At 46.6% G+C, this 20,546-nt stretch overlaps 1 long non-coding RNA gene across 2 annotated transcripts in view; it reads left to right on the forward strand.

The window, feature by feature from the left end:
* Positions 1-20,546, forward strand: part of LOC144381014 (uncharacterized) — a 93,155-nt gene that overhangs the window by 11,482 nt on the left and 61,127 nt on the right. The window contains exons 2-3 of one of the 2 annotated variants that reach the window (XR_013445413.1): positions 18,496-18,566; positions 19,559-19,714. This is a non-coding gene — a long non-coding RNA (uncharacterized LOC144381014). Of the gene's footprint in view, positions 1-18,490; positions 18,567-19,558; positions 19,715-20,546 lie in introns of those variants that run through there. The other variant, XR_013445412.1, reaches the window with a different exon arrangement.

Raw genomic sequence — 20,546 nt, forward strand, 5'->3', positions numbered from 1 at the left:
GAGGAGGGCTCTGTGTTTGCTGCCTCAGCAGGGTTACGATACTGGGAATCACCTCCACATTTTCCAGAGCTCAGGGCTTATTCAGACAAACCCGTGTCTTGCCAGGATGTAGGCAAAGAGGGAAAAAAATGGCCAGGGGGTGGGATGGGCCCAAGATGGTCCGGCCTTGTGAGTGATAGGTCTTGCCGTGGGCTGGCGTTTCATATCTGACAGTGTCTCATTATTTTCATATGCTCTCTTGAGTGGAGATTTGTGATTTTAACCAGCACAGCATCAGAAGAGCTGTTTCTCCTACTTTGGATAGGTCCTACCTCATTTCCTACAGTGATCATTTTTCTCCCTCCGGGATATTAGACTATGATGTGGGGGCTCCCTGGCCTCTCAGCCCCTCCCCCTGCCTCTTTTGCTTTTATGGGGTTCGGGTTCAGCCCAGAGAAGGGGTGTCTGGCAGGGAAGACATCATGTCTTAGCCCTGTGCTAGCTACCCTGTGTTTTACATATATGAGCTCATTAAATGCTCAAGCAGCTTACACGAGAGACAGGATTTTTACAGAGGGGGCTGAAGGAGGTTAAACAACGTGCCCCAAATCCTGGCAGGTGTATCTGTATCCACGTGGACCCATTAGGGACAGGAGTCTGCATTCATGCCAAGTGATTCCGACCCCCGTGTCCAAGTTCCTAAGGCCTCGGCTCCAAGCCTGATGCGGCATCAGACATAGCATGAGGTGCCCGCGGTTGGACCCTGTCTGGGTGGGGGGTGGTGGAGGAGGGACGCAGAAGATACGTGCTCCGGGCTTTGTCTGTACCTGGAGGAGAGGGAACACCACACTCGCACCTCTGCAAAGTAACAGTACATACCCGGTTTCCCTTGCTACCTTTCCACTGGGCCAGGGCCAGGCCCTGCTCACCCAGTCCCATGGCCTGGTTGTCAAAGTGTACATCTGTGTCCCCAATTCCAGAATCTGCTCACGCATACCTTTGGGTCTCTCCTGCTCCCTCACCTCTCCTCTCTCCCGTGGCTTTCCTTCCCCCGCCCCCAAACCTCTTGATGCTTATCTTCCTGGGGCAAATTGAGGCAGTAGGAAGTGAAGCCAGGATGGAGGTTGGAAGGTGAGACGCCTCACAATCTGATCTCCATCCTCTTCTTTGGAAGCCAGTGTATTTTTACTGGAGTCAAGCTGGGCGATCAGTTGTGTGTTATGATGGTTTCTCAAATGCGGGGTAGGTATGCTGGAGAGATGGAGAATCTTCCCTCTTGGGTCTGTTCAGAGATGTTTCCTGTTTCCATCTTTTTTGGTCAAGGTTCAAGAAGAAAGAAGCTTAACACCCAAAGTTGGCCTGGAGGAGAGCAGATGCTGGGAGTGGCAACGCTGGAACCTGGTTGGTCAGGGCCTCTCAGGAGCTCTTTGGGGGCTGGTTCGTGTTCTAATGGCCAATAGAGGAGAGCAGTCCTGGGTAACCGTTTGCCCTGCACGTCTCTGGAAGTCAGAGGGTAGGACCTGGCTTTTTGTTGGGCAGATGGGGCAGCTGAGATCCAGAGAGGGAAACGACTTGGCTAAGTTCACTCAGCAGACTGAGGACCGCACCCAGGCCCTGTGGTGCCTGGCTGTGTTTGACACACACCCCCGCCCCACCCCCTGTCGCCTGTTGGACTTGGCTGAGGAGACAACACCCTGTCAGGAGTAGGACAGTGGGGCTGAGCCGCCTGCATTCTCCTTGGCCTCCAGGCCAGTCTGTCAGGCTCCATGGAGGAGCCAGGAGCTGGGTGTTCTGGGGACATGCCAGAGAAACGAGGGAGTCCCTGCCTTCTAGGGCTGACGGGATCTGCGTGGAAGAAAGAGCCACAAAGCATTTACCAAGTACCTGGGTAATAGGCAACCATTAATCTAGTCCACCCGGGTCAGCCCTGAAGCAAATACTAGAATCAAGCCAAGGACTTACCTGATTTTACACCTGTGGGAACACCTACCCTCGGCGCAGTTAATGTCTGGTGACACATTTCGGGGAGCTGTAGGACACATGGGGCCTTGCAAATGGCTCTTCGGCAAGTGGCGGCCCTTCGCCGAGCCTTACTTTCTTCATCTGTAAAGTGAGGGAGTGCACTTCGCCCTCCGGGGTAATCTACGTCAAGAGCCTAGTGATATGCCTGGTGTAGAGTGAGGGCCCCAAGTTGACGTTGGGATTTATTACTGGGACCCTCGAAGGATGAAATGGAATCTAACATAGGTAAAGTACCTGATGTGGTGCTTGGACCTCAGTACACCAGGCCCCCTGCCTTCCCCCCTTTTCCCAGCACCCCATTTCTTGCCCTGCTCCCCAGCTCACCCCCCACCCCCCGCATCCTCAGCCTCACACCCCACATGCCTGGCCTCGTGTCTCCCAGCGGATAGAAGGCAGCAACCTCTGGCATTGACCCTGCCTGGGGAGGGTTCACCTTCATAGGACACTCTGGAGGCTAAATGGCCTTCCTGCCCCAAAGACATGAACGGCTAGTCCCTGACCTCAGAGGTGAGCAGAAGGCTTCCTGCACCCTCGGATCCACAAAACATTGTACAGATAGAGCAAGAGATCTCATCCAGAGATGATTTGGGTGCCTCCTCCCCCATCTCCAGGGGACATCTGGCAATGTTTGGACACATTTCTGTTGTCACAAAAGGAGAAGTGTTACCAGCATTTATTTAGTGAGTAGAGGCCAAGGATTCTGCTAAACATCCAACAATGCATAGGACAGTCCCCCTGCAATAAATAATTTTCTGGACCAAAATGCCCAGGGTAGGAAACCCTGAGATAGACAGTAAGAGGGAGCTCACCTGTAAGCATAGAAATTCCTCTAGGAGCCAATACCAAGTGACGTGGGGTAGAAGGCAAGAGGACTGAGCACGAAGAACGATCACTTCTGCCAGGAAAAGGGCTGGGGTGGCCAGGAGAGGCAGTGATGGGTACGAGATAATGGGGCTGAATCTGGAGTGTTACAGGCTGTCCAGACAGAGAAGGCTTGGGGCACGGGGTGGGGAGGGTCCCCATTTCCAGCTTGGGCCAACGTCATCAGTTCCTCGGGAAGTTAATGGCAATGACTGTGCCCAGTCACCCAGACCCCTGGTTGAGACATGGAAGCTGCTTGGCTGGGTGACTGGCTTCCCTGGGTGTCAATGTTCTGGCCTGGGGGCCTTGTGGACACAGCCAGAAGTACTCAGGTGGGACTGTGCTCGTGTGTGCTTTGGTTGTTTTAAAAAATCCACTAGAGGGCATATCAATGCTAAGATCTTCTGGCAGGTTGGACAAATGACATTTTGTGTGAGCTTAGCCTGCAAAGGCTCCTGGCCCTGGCTGGTGAGGGGCGCGAGAAGCGGCCGGGTGACAGAAGATGGGGTTATTGATTCCTGTCCCTCCCTACACCCCCCTACTCCTGCCAGGCGATGACAGGAAGGCGATTTGTGAATTCATGGAGACAGCCAGCCATGATCCTCCTGCTGATGACAGACCCTGTTCGGGAAGTTCAGCTGGGAGGACAGGACGGCAGGGGCAGATTCCGGGGACGGAATCCGACAATGGTGTGACCCCCTGGGAAAGGAGCTCCTGCCCCTCCCCCTCTCCTTCCCCAGGAGCCCACTTGCTCCTGTGGCCTGGCCTGGTGTGGTCAGGCAGCCTTCCCCCGCTTGACCAAGCAGAGCAGAGTCCGGCTACGGAGGTTCTAGAGGTCTCCAAAGGTTCTAAGTGTAGGGGCCAAGAACTCTTCTGAAAACCCTCATTTTGCATGACCGACCTACTCCCCAGCCTTCTTTTGTGTGCCTACCAGCCTACAGAGGCTGGGCAGAAAGACCCAGAGAAGGGGGTGACTGACCCAGAGGCAGGCCAGGGTGAAGGTGAAGGGAATCATGCCGTTTTGTTGTCTACCTTGATGTCAGGAGGGGTTGTCACGGGGTGGTGGGGTCGGGGGGTGGCGAGTGGTACGGGGAGAGGGAGAGGCAGTGAGCATCTGCCTTCACAAGAGGGAATCGTGGTGATTCTGGGGCTCAGGCAAGAGAAACCAATACCCCTCTGAAGGCAATAGATCTGGACTGAGTCAGGAACAAAATCTGCAATTTTTAGTTTGGTTGATAGGTAGGGAATTTGAGGGAACATTTGCCCTCGGGATCTGTATTCAGAAGAAGTAAGGTCTTTCCTTTTTCCTGCTGACACTGCCCAGAGGCATGTAAACATTGGATCATATATTTGTGAAGAGACCTGGGTCCAAAGCCCAGCTCAGCCACTAAATTGCTCACTTCCCCTCTCTGAGCTTCAGTTTTCCCATCAATGTATCTCAAAGGGTTGGGCAAGTCACTTCCCCTCTCTGAGCTTCAGTTTTCCCATCAATGTATCTCAAAGGGTTAACTGAGATAATGCATGAACTTGATCATCCCAGGACATAATTTAAAATAAGTACCTGGTAAATGTTCATTCCCTCCCGTTAGCAATCTTGAATCTATACAGAGGTCACTTGGTCATCAGGAAAAAGGTAAGAGACCAAACCAGGCTCAAGGATGAGAGCAGAACCAGGAACAAGCAACCAGCAAGATTGCCTTGGTGCCTAATAATAGCACTAGGACTACTATTAGTACAGGTGATGGTAAGTGTGTACTGAAAATCCACTCTTTTACATATTTTATTTCCTTGAATCCTTGACAACTCACAAATGATGTGAACGAGTCTCACAGAGTTTCAACAACTTTCCCAAAGTCACACAGGTGGGGATTTTAACGTGTGTGAGTCTAAAAATCTCCTAGATCTGTTTAAAATGATAAGTGACTACTGCTCTGTGCTGTGCTGAAACATATTGGAGCCTGAGGCAAATGGAAAAATCAGAAATACTGATTTTGTCTTTATCTGAAATTTTGATATTCTGGTCCTCATGAATTTTTTAAAAAGATTTATTTATTTATTTTAGAGAGACAGAGAGAGAGCACTCATGTGAGCATGAGGAGAGGCAGAGGGAGAAGGAGAGAGAGAATTTCAAGCAGACTCCCCGCTGAGCACAGAGCTTGAGGCGGGGCTCGATCCCAGAACCCCAAGATCATGACCTGAGCTGAAATCAAGAGTTGGCCCCTTACCCAACTGAGCCATCCAGATGCCCCTGCTCCTCATGAATTTTTTGCATTGATCTTGATTTTTGAAAATATTGCATTCAATCCTATTTAGCTTGATTTCGGAGTGTTTTGGTGCTCCCAAGGGGAGATCTCACTCTCCTCCACTGGCCCCATACCACTGCCGTTCCACTTCAACGCCTCTGGGTGATATGACCTGGGCACTGTGTCTCTCACAGGTGCAGTGCAGAGCTCGTGGTTCCTGCTCACTAAAAGAAATAAAAAGCCCTTCTGTCGGTATTGAAAGAGGTCTTCTCCGGGTGGGTCCAGGACCTACCAGGGAAATCTGCTTGTGGATGGAGAGGTTCATCCTCTGCAATCAGGCACTTGCAGGAAGTGACCTCATAACAAGTAAATATTGCATATTTACTAACAAAAACGCTTCCATATAGAAGTCACCCATACTCATCAGATAAAAAGTGAAGAAATGAAAGAAGCTTATGTGGTATTTATGTGAATATAAGTTGGTATGGTTTTGGAGAGCAATTTGACAGTATCTCTTAAAACTGAAAATATGTGTACCCTTTGACCCAGGGAGTCCCCTTCCAGGTATCAATCCTAGACAAACACCAGCCTCTGTGCACAGAGGGGCATTTCAGGCATGTTCATGATAGCTGCAAAATACTCTGTATATCCATCAATAGGGGAGTGATGATAAAAGTTATGGTGCCTTCATACTCTGGAAAGCAACAGTGAGAAGGCATTAGGTTGCTCCTACATGTTGAAAAATACTAAAAATTTTGGAAAAGCCAAAATTAAAACAAAAACAAAACAAGACAGAACAATACCTGCTGTTTGGCCCATCTGTATTTTAAGACCAAAAATATACCAAAGACCCAAAGCAAAATTGTGTTCCTTTGTATCTATGTATGTAAATGCAAAGAACAATCTGGAAGGGTACCAAAGGATGGTTCAGTGTGGTTACTCTGGTTAAGTAGAGTATGATCAATGAGAAGGAGTTTCTTCCTTTCTTTCTCTCTTGCCTTCTTGCTTTCAGATTTTATTTATTTATTTGAGAGAGAGAGAGAGAGCAAGCATGAGCAGGGGGAGGGACAGAAGGAGAGGAAAAGAGAGAAAATCTCAAGCGAACGCCCCACTGAGAGCAGAGCTGGACATGGGGCTAGATCTTAGGACCTTGAGATCTTGACCTGAGCTGAAGTCAGATGCTTAACTGACTGAGCCAGGCACCCCTGAGAAGGAGTTTCAAGAGACTTTCTCTTTGACTTTTAGGTTTGATTAAGAAAAACATGGATATATATGTATATAAAACAAGATGGTAACATTCATCTATTTTATCTTTTTAAAATATTTTTTAAAAATTATGAGCTTCAGTTTTCCCATCAATGAATCTCAAAGGATTAACTGAGATAATGCATGAACTTGACCATCCCAGAACATAGTTCAAAATAAGTACCTGGTAGATAGATGTTCATTCCCTCCTGTTAACAATCTTGAATCTATACAGAGGTCACTTGGTCATCAGGAGAAAGGTAAGAGACCAAACCAGGTAAGAGTGGTTTCAGGTTTACAACAAAATTAAGAAGAAGGTGCAGTGATTTCCCGGGTATTCCCTCCCCAAGCCCACACACAATCTCCCCCATTATCAACACCATTACTTTCTTTTTTAAACTAAGGATGAACCTACATTGACACATCATGATCATCCACAGTGCATAGTTTACCTTAGGGTTCACTCTCGGTGTTGTGTTGTACATTCTAGAGGTTTGGACAGTGTATAATGACACATATCCATCATTATATCAAGTACAGAGTATTTTCACTGCCCTAAAAATCCTCTGTGCTCTGCCTATCCATCCCTTCTCTCTCCCCACTCCAAGCCGGGCAACCATTGATCTTTTTAATATCTCCATAGTTTTGCATTTTCCAGAATGTCCTATAGTTTGAATCACACAGTATGTAGCCTTCTCAGATTAGCTTCTCTCACTTAGTGATATGCATTTAAGATTCCTCAATGTCTGCATGGCTCAGTAGCTCATTTGTGTGTGTGTGTGTGTGTGTGTGCTGAATAACATTCCTTTGTCTGATATACACATAGTTTATTAATCCCTTCACCTACAGAAGGACATCTTGGTTGCTTATATCTGTTTTTTAAAGGAAAAAATAGTATAATTTACGTTTTTGGAAGTTCTTTCTGGATGTGATAAGACAGACAGGGCGGAGAGGTACACCCCGTCTACTGTACAAAAACTCAAGCAGTCTGTGGTCATGTTGCTCCCTGGAAAACTCTGAAGAAGGTGACCGATTCTCTTTGCCCGTCTCCGGGAGCAGTAAGTCTGTTCTCTCAGGAGGATCAGTCTCTTCTGAGATTTGGAGGCTGCAAATGATTCTGAGGAGCTGCCTCTAAGCCTATCACTAGCTTCACTCAGGAAGGGGCCACTCTAATAAAGCCCCCGATCTTTCCACTATGCCATGTGGCCTTTTAGAGAGATTATCCTCTGTGTGGTTATCTCAGAATTTTGGGCAACAAAGCTCAATGTTGGTAACAAGTAAAGCTCCAAAGCTCAGTGGCTTGACCCTATTAAGATTTATCTCTCCCTTCCCCCCATCATCTCAGTGTGAGTAGAGTGAATCGTCAGGGTACCTTTCTTCCAGATAGTGATTCAGGGTCCAGGATGTTCTTGTCTTGTGGCTACACCGTGACATTGCATGGCTTCTGTGATCACCACAACCTGGAAAGAGAAAGCTGGAGAGCCACACAGGGGCTTCGATCTCTAGGTTTCGAAATGCAAACATCACTTTCTCCCATATCCCACTGCTCAGAACCAGTCACATGGCTCCAAACTAACTGCAAGGGAATCTGGAAAAGGTGGGGGAGCTCATGGCTACTTAGTGAGAATTCAATGTCTCTGTAAGAAAGGGAGAAAATAAAAAAAAATATGTATGTGCCAGGCACTTCAGCAAACGTTATCTCTGTAAAAGTAGCCAACATAGGAGGCTGTTCAGTAGCTCATAGATTCCTTGAGGGCAGGGATCCCCCTGTTAATTTTTCCCTGCATCCCAGTCCTGTTGAATAAAACAACAGCAGACCTTTGCAGAAGCAGCTACTTAATGTTAGCCAAATTGAGCTACTATCCTTACTCAAAATCTTTTTGTGTAACTTCTCACTGGAAATTTCCTATTCAGCCAGTTCACAAATTGCAGAAGGAGATCAATTGCATTTCTTCTCTTTTCTTTTTGGTTCCCTGCACCTTCAAGTTAGATCTTTGAAAAGACTTCAATGTAAGACAAGCTGGTGATATTGGTTAAGACAAAGTGAGCAAAGGCACAGATAAATAGTATGAAGGAAGAGTGGAGCATCACTGTAGATATACAGAGATTTAAAAATAGTAAGAAAACATTCACTTACTTTATCTTATTACATTTCTTTGAAGTCTCACCTGTTTCATTTGTTTTAAAAAAACAAAAATCCATTACCTAGCTTGAGTGATCTCATTCCTACCAGACTTGACCTGTGGCTATTTCTTTAAAAAAAAGTTAATTTTATCATCAAAAGAAGATATGTTGAGTTTAAAACAGATATATTGCAGGCTCTGAAGATAGTCTCCAAAGAAGTATGGGAACCAGATGATTTGGGTGTCATTGGTACATGGTCTCCTTAGGGTCCAAGTTTAAAAGATGACCCTGCTCTTGGAGGCTTACGGACCCATAGATTTGGTTTTAAAAAATGACTTGTCCTTGTTAACCTTTGATTACACATCCAACAACCTTGGATTGAACTCATTCCACTTCCTAGTCTGGTAACGTAGATTTGTAGGAGGTGGAAACCAGAAGGACTTCAGATCCAAGAAGGGATGGTTCTGGTTCTGAAGAAATCAATTGGAAGTGCCCCTGCTCCAAAGAGGAGGCGATCAGGGTGGAATCTGAGCCCTGATGGATGTGGACTGTCTTCCTTTAGAGACGTCCTTCTTATGACAACAGATCATCAGGCCTTCTTGCCTCTCTCTGGTTCAGGCCCTCCTTCCCTCACAGCCTCATGGATGTGACAACCCCCCCACCCCCAGCCACGGTCCTGTCCCCATTCCATCCTCAGACCCCCCCTACCAGATTAATCTTCCTAAAAATCCTCTCTGATCATGCCATGTTTGGAGGAAGAACCATTGGAAGCTCTTTGTTGCCCCCAAATTCAAGTTCAAAAGCCTCAGCTTAGCTTTCAAAGCCTGCTAAAACGGCCCCACCCTGCTAGGCCAATTTTATTTTCTCCTGCTGCCTGACACACAGCCTCTTCTCCAAGCTTGCTTGTCCCCTCCACATCCTATAAACATGCCATCCTTATTTTATTGTCCCTGTGCATTTGTTCATATTATTCCTCGAGCCTGGAATGCTGCCTCCGGTCCACGTCATAGGAATACTTGACTTTGTGCAGTGAAGGGATTCCTGTTTGTCATTTGAAGTGTATGTGCGTGCGTGTGAAAAGCGAATCCTGCTTCCATTGTGCTGAATGTTACGGCTTTAGAAGTTTGTCTTGATTTGGGATGGGCGGTGGGCCCATCCTTCGTTTTGTATTTTTCTGTCTCTTAGTTGCTGCCAATCTATAAGCCAACACTTAAATCCATCAAGGAAATTCCTTTAATAAAAGCATCATCTGATAGAAAATGAGGAAGTACTCTTGCATTTTAAACATTTATTGTTAAGCCTTGGATTATTGCAAACATTTCTTCAAATGGGGCCTGCTTGTATGTGTCAAATAACTCCTTCCCAATTTGGGATTCCAGAGTAATACATACCAAAAGCATGGTTAGGGTTCATGTCAGCACACCCTCAGAGAATTTCTCTTCTCAGTTAACTCTTACCGTGCAGGCTTAGGCTTCAGAAAACTCGTATATCTGGTGTATATCAGGGGGCTGGCAAGGTGAGGTTACTAGAGTGTTTTGTCTCGTCTTGACAGGAAAAGCTTACATGACTAGACATTTTGGAACTGAATATTCATCTCTTGGCTATTGATAAAAAAGGTCACTTTGTCCTCCTAAGACATTGTGCTGGATGTGGCAAAGGAGAGCAGTCTGGTGGGAGGGGATGTCCTAACTTGATGTGTGGATGATACTTGGGGCCAGTTTGGGGGGGTGCCTGTGATACTCAGGCTTCTGACTTGGTTCTCTGGGAACAAGTTCCACAATCTTCTGGGGTTGGGAGCTGAGAGAAGAAGGAAGAAAGAAAGAGTGGTTCACTCTCCCTGGTAGCAGGGGCCTCAAGATCATTCTTGTTTTGTGACGTAGCATAAAATGTAAGGCTGGAAGGGGTACACCTTCTCACTAACTCCAATGAAAAGAGAGAGTATGATAAACTGCATTTTCCAAAAATGGTTGCATCTCCCATTCCACGTGCTTGTCTTGCAATGGGACCAATGCTTCTCCCATCAAGAGGGCTAGGCTGTGTTCCCTCCTCTTAAACCTGGGAGGGTTGTGACCATAGCAGATGTCATGGTATGTGACTTTCAAGGCTTGGTTCTTTGGGAAGGCTCACTTTTGGAAGCCAGCCTCCATGGTGTGAGGAAGTGCAAGCAGCCACATGGAGAGGCCGTGCGGGGGGGTGTTTCTGCTGACAGTCACTGCTGAGGTCCCAGCCTATGGCTGGCCGGCACCAAGGTCAAGTATCAGACACGTGAATGAGTGAGCCTCAAGACGGTTGCAGCGCCTGCCTGCATGTCAGCTTCAGCAGAAATCCTCCCAGCCAGGGCTCTAGACGTCATGGAGCAGCTGACTCTGCTCGTTTTGAATTTCTGATTGGGAGAATCCATGGGTATAATAAAACCACTGAGTTTTAAAAATATTGCTAAGCTTGGTTAGGCAGCAGTGATAACTGGAATAGAGAGACCTACTTCTCTGAGGTGGATAGAAAGGATTCGGGGGGTAATGTGGGGCTCTCCAAGGAATGAGACCAACAGTTTCGATGATGTCTGGATTCTCTGAGCTCCCCAAATCATCTAGGTCCTACCCTTATGACCCGGAAACCTAGAGGTCCTTTGGGAATAAAAGAAAATGAGAGCAATTTGTGAGAGCTCTGTGACCCTAACCTCTTGGTCTCGGGAGGGCAGTTGGGTGAGTTTGCAGTCTCGCTTATCTCCGTCAGGACCAAGAGCCATGGAGAGTGTCCTGGCTTCGCGACCCTAGGCTATTCCAGGCTGGAAATATTGTGCAACCCAGTTGCCTCTATTCTATTTAGGGCAGAAACAGACAGGCTTGCAGGGCCCTTTCCTTATTGCTAAGACAGCCAGGGGAGTAAAACCTTGCTAACTATGTAAAACTTTAGTTGGCATTTGTGACTCTCTCTGGAAAATTCTAAGTGGCTCATACAATGAGAGAAAAGAAACTGGCCTTAACCCACTCGTGGTGCTGATATGCCTCTGGGCACTTCCCTCTCTAGGAAGGATGGAGGGTTATGCAGAATTAGCTTGGGTGCACCTCGCAGAAGCCAGGGCACTGACCATCCCCCCCTTTAGCTCTCCTCCTCCATCATTTCCAAATGTATCACTTGAAGTGGAGCAGGGCAAGTGTTATGACATGAAACTCCCCCAAATAAGATGTCACTGCTCCTAGAAGTTTGGGGAAAAGTGCACCTGTCTTCAAGAGTCAGCTCAGGTACCACTTCTGAATGGAGAGAAACCCATTGTCAGCATTTGATGTGTATCTTCCAAAAACATTCTCCCTGTTTCTTTCTTCCTCCCTCCCACCACCTTTCATAACTGCAATGATAGGGAACATGCAATTTTGTGTTCTGCTTTTGATTCCTTTCTTTTTTTTTTTGGCTTACCATGATTTCAGATGCACTTTCCTGGTTGTGACATAATTTCAAACCTTAGTAATGATAATAAAAATAACAGTAACAACTCCATTCATTGTGCGTCCTGCTGGGCGCTAGACATGGTGCCTGGGGCTCTACATACAATCTCTCTTCTAATCTTTCCAACTGGCCAAGTGGTTGCATCAGCTCTATGTTACAGATTGAGAAACTGAGGCTCAGGGAGCTTAAGCAGTTTGTCAGCAGTAACCAGCTGAGAGAGACCAGATTGGTTCCTCCGATTTCAATATCCATATTCCTGCTTTTTCCTCCCCCCCCCCTTTTTTTTTACCATGCTGCTTCCCATCGTTTGAAGTGACCTCACCCTACTTACTCTTTTGTCATAATTTGCTTCACCATTCTGCTATTTTGGGTCATTTAACATATTTACTAATTTTGGGTATTATAAACAATGAGGCAATGAACATCACTGTGCTAACAGACTTTCCCACTATTTTTGGATTATCACCTTGGAATAGAGTCCCAGAAGTGGAATTACTGGGTTAAAGGGTAGGACTGTGTTTATGGCTTTTGATACTTATTGCCAAATTGCTTTCCCGGAGGACTGTGTTTAGCGTAACCGGCTCACTTTATAGGCCCAGGGGAGCTACCTCGCTCCTCCAGGCTGTCAGGCTGCCCTGCAGCCACTAGAGGGCGGGAAAGGCTATTGCTCAAGTGACAAGAGCCTGGCCCCCTCTAAGAAATCCCCCAAATTTGCTTGAGGAACATTCAGAGTTGCCTGGGAGGGAGGGAGGGGGTTGCTTAATTAGTTAAAAGCTCAATGCCTTAAGGGACTGGCTCTCTTGGCTTGGCATTGGAGGCGGGACGGTTTGTGATACGGACTCGAGAAGAGAGAGCAGTAAACAGCACCAGAGACCCAGGATTTGAGGTTGGCCACGTCACCTCCTGCTCAGGAATCTGGGGTGACTGACCCTTCCCTGCATATCTCTGTCTAGGGACTTTGACCCCCAGATCTCAGTGTCAGTCAGACTGGCAGCAGCTCTGAGGTCCTCCAGTGGAGACAGTGTGTCTTGCTCGTCCTTGTCACGTCCGCAACAGCCAGCACTTAATAAGAGCGCAGTACACGGCGGCTGAGTGAATAGATGAGACGAGAAATCAGGAGTGGGCATCGGGAAGTCAGTACAGAGTACGGCTCTGGATCCCAGTCCCCACAGATGGTTTATTGACTCCAAGATGTTGCAGATGGACAGATACTTAGAGGACATCTTGTCCACATTCCTCGGGAAAAAACAGGGGCCTGAGCAGTTATAACTATGATAAGGCCTCTGCGTCCATGTGTTGTTCATTTAACCAACACTGACTGTACATCCTTAGTGTGCTGGGCTCTGCACCTGGCATGGGAGATGATGGTGAGAAGTCCCTGCCTTCAAGGAGCTCATAGTTTGTGCAGGGAGGTGCAATGCCTACATAAGGACCACCAAACAAAGAGTGGGCCCTCTGCGCAGGAAGCTAAGGAAGGCAAATAAAGTTGGGAAAACTGGCTTACCTCAGCTGTTCCTAGACAAGCACTTCTTAAAATATACAATTTCTTGGAATATTAATTCAACTGGAGATTTAATGTATGTTAACCAAAAAATTATTTGATAGTTAATATTAGTCAGTTACAGCTACATTAATGCTGAGTAACAAACTACCCAAAACTCAAGCATTAACAATAATGCTTTTTATGAGTTCTTTATTTTGTTCGCAGGCCCGTGGGGTAACTGGGGAGCCTCTGCTCCACAAGCCTTTGATTCTTCTGGGATCAGAAGGTGACTCAGGGCATGGTCTTCTCTTGGAGATGGAAGGATAAGAGGGCAAGCTTACCTCCGTAAGTGTATTTTGAGCCTTTTCTTGCATCATGGCCACTAACATCCCATTGGCCAGACCAACTTACATGGCCAAGCTCATGAGTCAAGGAAATGTATACCACCTCTAGTGGCCAGAATTGCAAAATCACAGTAAAGAGTACAGATATGAAGAGGGGTAGAATTGAGAACACGATGCAATCTACCACAGTGGTCCTATTCATTTAGGAAACCCTGGTGGATCTGGTTTCTTCATTGCAGGACTTCTCAGAGGCTTTATAGATGATTCAATCTAAAACCTTCACTTTAGAAGAAGAGAACTTAAGCCCAGAGAGAAACATAACTTGACCAGGATTTATAGCTACTTGGTAGCCTGCAGTGAGACCACGGACCTTGTGACCAGCAAGGGTCCCTAACCCTCTACTGCGAGTGTGCCCGGGCCACACTGAGCTAGGCAGAGCAGAGGAGGCAGCTAAGCAGCTGCACATAGAGGAGGCTGAAACAGCGTTCGAGGGACCCTCTGCAACATGACGCTGAGTGGGGTGGGGAAGCCACAGTCAGACCCAGCCTTGAGGAAAACAGTCAAGTGGACAAAGTTAAGGGCACGTACTGCGGAGCCAGGTTGTCTGTCTGGGTAATCCTGGGCAGGTTATCTAGCAGCCTTTCTATGCTTCACTCATAACATAGCGGAGGTAGACATGCTTACCTCATAGGTTTGTTGAGTTAATAATTGCAAAGTGTTTAGAACGGGACCAGGAATGTAGTAAGCACTCAGCATAGGTGTGATACCCCTACTACTCCTACTAACTATTTAGCCTATCTCCTCTACCATGTCTTTCCCTATTCCTGGGTTTTCCCACCCCACTAGCTCCCTTCCCAATACCCCATTTTTTAAAACTTTTCAATAGATTTAGCACTCATCCAAATGAATTTCATTTAATTTTAGATCGTTTTACACTAGAAGTGACCAAGTGTCTCCCTCCTCTTAACTGCATAGAAATGGAAACCCAGGGAAACATGAGCTCAGATACAGAATGCTACATGCTTTACACACTGGAACTATATATAAATTTCAATCATCTACATATATACATTTTTACAGGTACACATAGAAGCAAATGCACAAAACAAGATCTAGAAGGACAGATAGCACAGGATCAAAAGTTACCCTTGGAGTGGGGAGTGAATGAAAAGTGCTTCTGATTCTATTGAAATGCATATACATCCAATTCCCCATTCTTGTTATTAGTTACAGCTAGTTCCCACTAAGATGCAACAAGGTAACAAGGATTATCTAATACTAAGAAGGGGAGCACTGGAAAAGTTCAGCCTCTGGAGAAGTGGCAGGGAGTGGAGTTACATTTGGGAAATGGGAGTATTGTTTGCTACCATATCGAATCTCACTTTCTGGTTGACCATCTGTCTTTTCAGATATTTGGGTGGAAATGGGTTAAGTCTGACCAGGATGAGTAATTCACCTAAGTCTGTGGTTCTTCACCCTGGGTGCAGATTAGAATCACCAGGGAAGATTTAAACAGCAACAACAAGAACCCGGATGCTTGACCTCACCCAAGACCAATTCAGTCTGAATCTCTGGGGGGAGGCCCGGGGATCGGTGTGATTTTAAAGCTCCATGGGAGATTCTAACATGCATCTAGATTTGACAACCACTGGCCTATGGCCTTGGATGGGCCCGCTGACACTTGGATTCAGACGCAGAGTGTCTGTATCCTAGCCCTGCCATTCATTAGCAGGGTCACGTTCAGCAAAGAACTTCGTCTCTCCGAACCCCAGTTTCTTTCCCTATAAAATGGGAATAATAATTGCTACCTTGCTGCGATTTTATAAGAAACCAGTGAAAACCAATGGAATGAACCTTGTGTCCATAGCTGGCCTGCAGAATGGACCCTTTAAGTAGTTGTCAGTTAAATGGACGGCAGTCAGTAAGTGCAGTGCTGGAGAGCAAGGCCGTCTGCCCTCCTTGCATGGGGTTGCTGACTTCTACGTTCTCAGACCTAAGTCCTTGGCAAGAAGAAGGTCTGAGACCTGAGGGGAGGCTTGCTCCAGGAATACTCCGTCTATTTACTGATCAAAAGCACCCGGTCTGGCGCAGAGCGAGGGCCAAAACCCAGTCCTTCTTTTGATTGCCAAGTCTTGTGCCCACAGGGCTGTGCCAGGCTCGGAGGAACCGGCTCTTCCAATCAATCTCCCCAGAGGGGGTGTCTTATTCTAAGTCACATGGCACTGCTGTATGGGCCAGCTGTGGCCCTGCCTGCCCACCCCCCCCTTAGGCTGGGGACAAAGATGCCAGGAGGAGCTCATGCTGTCTGCCCTGCCAACTTGCCACTTTAGCCCTGACCACAGCTGCCAACAGCCCGACTGGGCAGAAGGCAGGGATGCAGTGAGCAAGGAACGGGTAGCTGTTTTGAGCAAAGGTGTCAGGCAATGTCTAAGTGGTGGTCTGGTAGATTGCTTTAGGAGGCAAGTGGCCTGGATTCCGGCTTGGTTCATGCTTAGTGTGTAACAGCAGCCATGCTTTCGTTCTGAGAAGGCGGATTTCTCTGGTCTCAGAGTCTGCCACTCAGGGGTAGATGGCCAGGAAACTAGCATCGGGATAGGCACTAAGTCATTACCTCAGCAGTTAATAAATCTTTTCTTAAGAACCGCTACCCGCACCACTTTGTCCCTCTGTCTTCTGCTTAGCGCCACCAGTCTAGGACATTCTGCAGGTTTGACCCTTTGTAGTTTGTGTTAAGGAAACAATAGGTTACTTGAAATGTATTCAGAGATATTGACATGTCCCACGGGGAGGTGTGGCTCTGATGAGGAGCCTGGGCTGACTCGTGAACTCTCGGGACCAGTGGGAGTTAGGTGTTGTCCTGCCCCTTCTTCAGATGAAAAAGCCAAGGCTCAGATACACGAGTTAGTAACATCCAGAGGAGGCAGCAGCTAGATTTCAGGGAGGCCTTTTGAATCCAACCTGTAATCTTCCCATATTTATAGAAAAAAAAAATTAGTGTTAACAAATTAGTTTTAAAAACATAAAGAATAAGGACGCCTAGGTGGCTCAGTGGGTTAAGCATCTGCCTTCGGCTCAGCTCATGATCCCAGGGTCCTGGGATCGAGTCCTGCATCGGGCTCCCTGCTCCTCGGGAAGCTTACTTCGCTTCTCCCTCTCCCACACCCCCTGCTTGTGTTCCCCCTCTCGCCGTGTCTCTCTCTGTCAAATAAATAAATAAAATCTTAAAAAAAACATAAAAAATAGAATCTGAATTTTGAAAGTGAAGTTTTCTCTTAGGAGTGGGTGCAAATGGAGATTCGAGAGCAGAGAGTCAAAATATGTTTCTTAGAAGCCATGTCGACAATGCCTTTCTGTGTGAGTGGAATGGGTACCTGCCTCACTAAATTGTCTATGGAGAGGAAGATGTAACAATGCTTTGTAAACCAAGGGGCCATGCAAGTGTTTGGGAGAGTTCATCATTAAGCTGGGGAAACCCTTGGATGAGTAATTGACCACGAGAACCGCCCGCGTTTGCAAGCAGAATGTTGCATGTGTGCACATACCTGATTTTCTCCAGGGAGAGAGCACAGAGCTTTCATTAGATTCTTAAAGGTGTGTGTGACTCAAAAATGATTAAAAACCACTACTCTAGCCCAACCCTTTATGTCATTTGCTGGTGAGAAGAACTAAGTAATAATTTCAGAGTCTGAAGTGCCACCTATACTCTCTGCAAGTATCTTTCCATGTCACAGCAACCCGGGGAAGAGGTAAAAGAAAATTGACCAGGGAAAGGAAGATTAAGTAAAGATTCCCTTTTCCCAGTGGCCATGGGCCTTGGAATTCACCCTGGAGTTAGTTCACATAGCCAGCTGGAGAGAGAGAGAGAGAGAGAGACTGAGGCTTCTTCCCAGGAAGGCTTTGCTGCTCGAGCAGATGGCAGGCACTCCATCCTTTTCAAAGTGATGAAGTGAGATTGCTCAGACAAATGCTTTCAAAGTCTTGAACCTGTGAGGTTTTGCTCCGAGTTCAGGAAATAACAGGATATAAATCTGCCTGAATCATCTCGGCTCACGCAAATTCAGTGCCGGGCCACAGTGGCTCGGGCAACATCGTGTTCTTTTTTGTGTAATGACTTTTGATGCTGTGGATTTGGGTGGATTAGGCCATTTAGGGGAAAGAGGGGAATATTAATATACAAAATTGTTAAATGTCAAATAAAATCCCTTAATAATGTGTGTCTTTAAGATGAGTATGCAGGCACTTTGAAAACACTTCTAGCACCAGCTCAAACATTTAAGAAATCCATTTTGCAAGTTCAAACAAATAATCCTCCACCAATTATGCTGTACCTGTGCGAGTCTGCTGGGTAATTCTGCACAGTCTCAGCTAGGAGTGAAGGCCATTCCTTTATTGCTGTCGGTAACACCGGCACACCTGATTCTTCATCCAACTGGCTGAATGCTTCAATCCCACAGATAAGCGTGCAGTTGGCAACCAAGAGTTGGTTTTCATATTTCCCACAAATTAATTATCCAAGCGGTTGTTTTAAAGGCCGATGTGTGTTAGAAGATCTCACCTTGAAGGTCCTACCTTTTGGTTTCATAAATGTTTGCAAATAATTGCCTGGGATTTAGAATAATTTGGGGGGGGTGGCTATTGAAAAGGGTCACAGAAGAAGCTGAAAGTAGTAATGAGGATGTGATAATTTTTTCCATGTTATATCATCTCATGTCATATTACATTATAATATTATCTGTTCTCACTAGGGCAGACTGAAAACATGACCATTCTTTCATTTACTGATTCAGAAAGAATGTCCTTCCATCATTAAGCTGGCAACAGGTATGTATACAATCATCTACGATTCAGGAAAGATCCTGGTAAGTCCTCCGATAGAGGCGATAATAAAAGACTCTGGAACACAGAGGGGAAGATACCATGTCTTCTCGGGACAGTCGGGTGGGTCATTAGGGCAAGCATCTTGGAAGTGATAGCATTGGAAAAGGCTGTGATACAGGTGTATGGGCTAAAAATAACTCAATTCCCACCCAATAGTAGATGTTGGTTAAGTGTCGGTTAATCTCATTGAAAAAGCAACAGGACTACACTAGAAACCCTTTAGAGGAAGAAAGAGAAGACTCACTCACAGTTCCACACCACCAACGTGAGCTTTATTGGCATTTTGGGGCATTTCTTTCTTGGGTACAGCTTCTCCATAGCTGTTGTTGTCCTATTATGTTATCCTAGTAAGCATACATTCTTGCATTCCTTGTTAGAAACAAATCAGTTGGAAGCATTTTTCCATGTTGTCACAAGAATGGGCAGACTTAAAGGAGGTGGAGGTGGGAGAAGGCACATTCTCAGGGAAGGAGAGAGTGAAGGTGAAGTCCTCACAGTGGGAAGCAGCAGTGGGCAGTGTGTCCACTGTGGCTGAGCCTTGGATTTTATGGAGGGCCTGGAATGCTCTGTGAAGGAGCTGGGGTTTTATCATGGAGGTGATGGAGAGCCGTTGGAGGTTCTGGGCAAGATGGTGGCATGAGTAGAGTTTGCTCTTCTCTAGACCTGGCTTTGGAAATTCTGGGATTCCCAGGGGCACTTGGGAATTTCAGGGGTCTCTTATGGAGATGAGTAAGCAATTCAGCAATTGATATAAAGAACAAACTCATTAACTAGCATCTGAATGAAAATGCTAATGGATTCTGTAAGTACTGCTTGGTAGGAGTTACCATAGGACAGGCCTGTTCATCATAAGCCTTTGTTTGAGAAGCTCTACACTTGATTCACGTTTGTTCTCAACCATTTCTCAGGACTACCCCCTGTTTCTCTTTGCCAAGCTTGATCTTCTAGTTCACGGATGACAAATAAACTTCGACATACCTAACATCTCCAATGGTTGGCTGCTAATTTCCTAGGAACTGTTTTGAGAAGGACTCTGAGGGCATGCCTGGACTTAGCTGGAGAGAGGCCACTGGTGTAGGAACAAGAAGCATCAGCATGTATGTCCTATATTTGCCATCTTTATTCTCCCTCAAATGTTCGCTTCCTATGTCTTATATTTAATTTTAGCATGGCCCACACTGATATAGTAGAGCCAAATCAACTGGGGTTTAAAGAAAGAAGCAGAGAGAAGAAAATACCTACTAGCAAATATCTCCATAAAGTACTTGATCCACTGACCTAGGTCCATCCATACCTCCATGCATCCATCCACTTCACTGAATCATTCATCAATTCAACGAATCTTTATTCTGCATTTACAGTGGGCCAACAACATGCTAAGTTCTGGGGAAACAGAGATTCTGTCTCCAGAATTCAGAATTTAGTAAGGCAGCAACTGAAGAGATGGGTAAGTACAGTACAGTGTATTCCAAGCTAGGCTAGAGGTCTGAACACAGTGCCACCGCACAGAGGCAGAACCCACTGACCCCCCCCACCCCGCCAGGGGGCAGGAAAGGTGGTGGAGGCAGAGGTGGTGGGGCTGTGGTGAACTCACTCAGCTCAGACCTCTATGAGGACGAGAGTCAGGCGTTTTGTTCATCATCGCATCCCCAGTACTTGTCATAGTACCTGGTGCATAGTAGGTGTTCTGCATGTTTTTTGTTGAATGAATGGGGTTGTCCAAGGAGTAGAAGTTACTCCCAAAGGTCATCTAGTGCATCCCCCTGCCCCGGGGCTGAGCCACACCTAAATCATCCCAAGTGCTATTTCGGGTGTGGTTATTCTTAGCCAGCCTCTTTGACAGCTGGGAAGAGTCAGAGATGCCGCGTCTCCTCTGAGGCTTTTGTGCTACGGGCCACATTCAGGAGGAGCTCTGCTGGGTGG

This window comes from Halichoerus grypus, chromosome 2, assembly GCF_964656455.1.
Source record: "Halichoerus grypus chromosome 2, mHalGry1.hap1.1, whole genome shotgun sequence".
Taxonomy (NCBI): Eukaryota; Metazoa; Chordata; class Mammalia; order Carnivora; family Phocidae; genus Halichoerus; species Halichoerus grypus.